Genomic DNA, 6386 nt, shown 5'->3' on the forward strand with positions numbered 1-6386 from the left:
CTTCTTCTTCTTCTTCTTCTTCTTCTTCTTCTTCTTCTTCTTCTTCTCTTTCCTCTTCTTTCTTTTACTATGAGTCATCAGTAGATTTCGAAGATGACTTATTCTGCCAATACTAGGTAAGCCAGCTATGAAAATATGTTTAAAATATCTACACTTACAGGAAATTAGATGAATACCTAAAATGAGGTATGCATTATAAAAGAACAATCACACTTATATCTATACTTTTATTTTTCATGGCACAAAAAGAAAGATATGGCTTAAGACTTCCAAGGAGACTGAACTTCTTTGTCAGAAATGGAAAAATGAGGCTTGCAGATGTTTTCTTAAAATCTGTTCTTGAGCATAGTTTCATCCAAAGAAAGTAGATTTTGTGATTCAATTTCTGGGTGGTTCAAGGCATGCATTTGGCGTTGGAAAGAATTTGGCTTAGTATAAGATGGACTCATGATAGAAATAAACATCTCCAGACCTCCTACAACACTATATAGTTGTGAGTACTGGCAACCAAAGAGGTTCCCCCTGGGAGCATATTACTTGGCTGTGAAAAAGGGTTAAAAACTTGCCCAAGACATGCAGAGAGCCATTGAATCATTAACAAGTTGGGAATGGATATTAGATGTGTTGATGACCAAAATAAATTTGATTTACAGTTTGGTTGAACTACAATACTGTTTAGGGAAGAGAAACACAGGTAGAGCTGGTAAACTCCTTTACAATGAATGATAATGGCCCTAATTTTAAAATTAGCTTTTTTTCTTTCATGAGGAATAGTCCTTGAAAAGCTTTTTATGGATCTTTTTTTTTGCCTTAAGATACTTTATTTTTAAACACTTTAAAATTAATTTTTTCCCAGTAAGCCAAAATTCACCATCCCTCTCTATTATTCAATCCCCCAACTGAGAAAGGGAAATAAACTCTTGATCACAAACACATACAGTTAAGCAACATAAATTCTTCCACTGATCATGTAAAAAATGTCTCTTTTTTACATTTTCAGTGCTTCATCTTCACCTATCAAGAGGTGAGTAGCGTGTTTTATCATGAATCCTTTGGAATCATAATTGGTCATTATGATGATCAGAGTTCCTAAGTCTTTAAAAGTTGTTTGTCCTTATAATATTATTGCCACTATATAAATTGTTCTCCTAGTTCTGGCTATTTCATTTTGCATCAGTTCATGCAAGTCTTACTAGGTTTCTCTGAAAGAATTCCCTTCATAATTTCTTGCAACACTATAACATTCCATATAATGTTCCATTGTATTTATATACCATAACTTGTTTATCCATACCTCAACTGGTGAAGATGCCCACACCTCCATTTCTAATTCTTTGCTTTTGCAAAACAACTATATATAATTCTTCATATATAATATATCTCTATATCTAGTATCTAAAGATATAATATATATTTAGTTACTGTGTTTTCCTTAGGTCCCTCCCTTAATTGATCCTTCCCATTATTCTCTCCTTTTCTTTTTCCCTCCTATATATTTCTGTACCTGACTCTGTGTGTGTGTATGTGTATGTTCATATTCTCCCTTCCTTTGACCAGGTCAGATGAGAGTGAGTTGAAGTGTTAGCTGCTCTACCTAGCCCTTTCTCTTTGTTTGTATAAACTTCTTCTCAATTATGTGAGATGATTTTCTCTAACCTCCTTCTCTCTCCCTCTCTCAGTGTATTCTTCTCCTCTTTCCTCTCTAAATTTTTGGAGTCAATTTTTAGATCATTCATGCATAATGCAATCACTCCCAGGCCTTGTGTCTAATTAGATTTCCTCTATGATCTCTGATAGTGATAGGGTTGATAGGGCATGTATGTATAATTTTCCCATATTAGAATGTAAACTCTACTCTTGTTTAGCTCCTTATGATTATTCATTTGTATTTATTCTTTTTCTGTTTCTCTTGACTCCAATGTTTGCACTTCAATATTTCTACACTGCTCTGGTCTTTTCATCAGGAATACTTGGCAGTCCTTTATTTCATAAAAGGCCCATTCCCCATTCTCCTCCCCTTGTGGTGCCACCCTCCCCCCCCATTGGATCATAAACAATTTTGCTGGGTAAATTATTCTTGAATATAAACTTACATGTTTTGCCTTCTGGAATATCATATTCCAAATTTTCCACTCCTTTATAGTAGTGCTAAATAGATGTAATCGTGACTGCAACTCTTCAGTACTCAAATTCTTTTTTTTTATTTTCTGACTTCTTACAGCATTTTCCCCTCTTTAACATAGAAGCTCTGAATTTTGATTATAATGTTAATAGGAGTTTTAATTTTGAGTTTTCTTTTAGAAGGTAAAGGTGGATTCATTCTATTTATCCTTTGGTCTCTGGTCCTTAGAAATCTGTGCAGTTTTCTTTTATGATTTCTTGAAATATGATGTCTCGACTTTGTTTTTGAGTTATGGCTTTCAGGTAGTGCTATGATTTTAAAATTATCATTTCTTGATATGTTTTCAGGTCAGTTGTTTTTGACATGAGATATACTTTTCTCTATTTTTTCAATCTTTTGTCTTTGTTTTAATATTTCTCATTGTCTTTTGGAATTATTGATTTCTATTTGGTTCATTCTAATTTTCACAGTTTGTTGCTTAGGCAAAATTTTGCACCTCGGTGACAAGTTGCTAATTCTTTTTTCATTTTTCTCTTTTATATCTTGATTTTTTTCAATTTCTTTTTCCTCTAGCACTCTCATTTCCTTTGATTTGTGCCCATTATGTTGTTTTTTTTGGTTGAGGTTTTGCTTGTAGATGTTTTGGAGTAATTTTTTTACGTTGGGTTTGTGTCTTGAATAACTCTGTTACCAAAATGGCTTTTTATGGTGGGATTCCTTTTATGTTTAGCTATTCTTCTAGCATATTTCCTGACCTCAGACTTTATGTTAGGATGAGGCTCTATACTCTTCGAGAGGGAATCTCTGGGCTAGTCCTGCTGCTGCTTTCTTTGATTATTAAGTGTTCTGTCATCCCAGGTTTTCAGGGACAGCTAAGACTAAGAGATTAGCAATCTTTTTGTCTTTCCAAATTAATCTGACTCGAGGTAAATTCTGATTTGCGACCTTATAGTCTAAGTTCTACAACTTACGGACCTGGATTTGTATCTGAGAAACACTTTCATCATTGGAAGTGTCAATAGCTTGTTGGATTTAACCACTGAAAAGGGTTCCAGACAGCTGGAAATGTTGGCTAGTTTGGAGTTACAGAACTATGGATTTCTCTTTGGTTTGGGAATTGTGCTCTGGTTATTTCTTTGTAAGCATCAGACTGGGCTAGAAGCTGGAACTGAGACTCTCTTTCGCTCCTGGGGTTGGAGCCACCTCACTATTTTTTGCTTCTGAATTCATTCCTTACTATTTACAGAGTTTAGGACCCATAACTACCCCTTACCATGGAATGCTACTGCTAGACACAGGTCCCTCTCTTAGTCTGCACTGGATCTATGAACTGGAACTGAGAAGTGACAGTTACCAGTTGAAACCTGTTCCTGTACCTTACATGAATTTAGACTCTTTTATGTTGGATTTTGGTGCAGTCCTTTCCCATGCTGGAATAATTCATCATGAGCTCCTGGCTCGAACCCATCCCCCCTCTCTGCAGAGCTCTTTGTCTCTCTCCCCATGATGACTTTGTCTGGAAAAATAACTCACTGTGAATTTTTTTCTTGGATTTCATGATTAGGATTCCCTATGATGCATTTTCTAGATCTGTTTGGAGGAGATACGGGGGAGGAGGAGGTTGCTTTACTTCTTGTTACTCTGCCTCCACAAGGTGGTTGGTTCTGGAATTTATTTATTCTTTAAAAAATTGAACAGACTGCATCCTGTAAATAGTCAGAAACTGCCATGGCATCTAGGTGTCAATTCCTCTAGCACTATGTTTCTGTCCCTGCTGTGACATCCTGCTCACTTAGCTAGGAATATTTCTCAACCATCCTGTTGATTGACCTCCATCTTTAGGGCCACATGTTTTCCTTCCCCTTCATTGTGTGTTTCTTCACACATTCACATTCACCCAAGGTCATAATTTAAATACACAGCTTAATTAGAAAATGTAGAGTAAGACTTTCCAATTTTACTAGTGTCTCTAGTTTACTAATGTTTCTACATCAAACACATGGAAAGTAGATTGCTTATGTCTATCAATTCTTTTCTTGAAGAAAGGGTTTGTGAAATAAAGGAATGAGGTTTCTGTGTTAACTACAAATTAATTTATTTTCCTTGAACCATGTTTTCCCTTCTGTTTCTCTTTATTCTTATGTTCTCTTTGAAGGCACCAGCCTATGTTGACTTTATCTGGAGAGTCTCATCAAGTTCTTTGCAGAATTTTTCTATCTTTTCATCATTTTAAAAATTAAAGCTTTTAGAAAAAAGAACCTTCCTTATTGAAAAAAAAAAAGAAATTCCTCGTGTGAAATATGCATAGTCAACATAGCCAAGCAAAGCAAATTCCCTTATTTCTTGTATAAATAAATAAATAAATAAATATGATTTTGCACGCTTTTCTTTCAGGAAGAGGGTCACATGCTTTGTCATTGAATCTCTGGAATCATGCATAGTCATTGCATTGATGATGATTATTAGAGCTTTTGAAGTTTTTTCCTTGACCAAGTTACTGTTTTTACATAAATTGCTCTGGTTCTGCCCATTTCATTCTTCATCAGTTTGTAAGAGTCATAAAAAGTTTTTATTTTTTGTGATTTTGATGTTATAGTACAAATTGTTCTCATGTGTCTGTTGATTTCACTCTGCATAAGTTTTTACAAGTCTTCCCATATCTCTTTGAAATCATCTTTCCTTACTTCTTATAGTACAAGAGTATTCCATCATATTCCATGTATTCCAAGAGTATTCCACCATACCACAATTTGTTCAGCCATTCCCAAATTGATGAGTTTCCTCTTAGTTTCCATTTCTTTTTTTTATCACTACAAAGAGTTGCAATAAACACTCTCTTCATCCCTGGTAACTAATATTGTTGCATAAACTGCAATGATTTTCGTGGCAAGTTTTTGGTGACTACTTGTCAAATATCTCATGAAGTAGAATAAAAAATAGGCAAAATTTGATCAAATACAGGCCCAGGTGAGTTCTCAAAGCTTGAATTCTACAACTGAAGCCCTTGCCTGGTTCAGCAAACTGCATTCTTTTGACTGGCTAAGGTCTTGGGGACTGTACTGACTTGTTTTTTTTCTTCCCCTATCAAGAACATTGGGTCTGGCTTCTATCAGGAAAATCCTCATTGTCTTTGGACTTTTTAATGTAAATTATAGGCTCCAAGACTAGAAGAACAGAGCACTTTTGGCCATCTCTCCTGACCATAAATCATGGCAAAGCAGTTTGAATAGAGTAAATTTCTAGTAAATGGATTTTCCTTCAACTCCTAGTGCTGAAAGCTGGACACAAAATTATATTCTTTTTTTTTGTGGGTTTTTTTTTTGGAGGGCAGTTTGGGGTTAAGTGACTTGCCCAAGGTCACAAGGCTAGTTTTTGTGTTAAGTGTCTGAGGCCAGATTTGAACTCAGGTCCTCCTGACTCTAGGGCTGGTGCTCAACAAAATTATATTCTTGAAGAAGACAGAAGATAATGTCTTGATGGAGCCATTAGACTCTTCAATTGTGTTGTTGTTTAGTTGTTTTCAGTCATGTCTGACTCTGTAATCTTTTTTGGGGTTTCTTCACAAAGATACAGGAGTAGTTTGGCATTTTCTTCTCTAGCTTATTTTTCAGATGAGGAAACTGAGGCAGTGTTAAGTGAGTTGCCCAGGATCCTACAGCTGGTAAGTAGGTCCAGCACTCTATCCACTGCACCACCTATACTTCTATATTAAAGATCATCAAAATCAGACAGATTCTGGCCTGTCAGACTTTTCTTTCAAAAACAGTAGTAGAGAAAGATAACAGTGACAAATTGTCCAAATAGGAAAACATTGGAAGATAATTGGATTAATGTTTTAGAAATGAATTCCTGTTGTGTGTTTCTTAGTATGTGGTAGTTAAATATTTTGGGTGCCTTAAAGATAGTGTGACACAGTTGATAGAATGCTGGGCTCAAGTCAAGAAGACCTGAGTTCAAATCTGAACTCAGAAACTAGCATTGTGACTTCAGACACGTTACTTGACCTCTATCTGCCTCAGTTTCCTCAACTGTAAGACTGCATAATAACAGCGCCTACTTCTCAGAACTGTTGTGAGGATCAAATGGGACATTTGTAAAACACTTAGCACAGTGCCTGGCACATATTATACACTTAATTAATAATTCTTTCTTCCCTCTCTTACTTCTCACTTTCTCCTTCTTTCCTTACCTCCCTCCCTCCCTCCCTCCCTCCCTTTCTTCCTTCCTTCCTTCCTTCCTTCCTTCCTTCCTTCCTTCCTTCCTT

This window comes from Petaurus breviceps, unplaced genomic scaffold (genome assembly GCF_028583685.1).
Source record: "Petaurus breviceps papuanus isolate PSGF00001 unplaced genomic scaffold, PetGlider_PUasm1.0 76, whole genome shotgun sequence".
Lineage (NCBI taxonomy): Eukaryota > Metazoa > Chordata > Mammalia > Diprotodontia > Petauridae > Petaurus > Petaurus breviceps.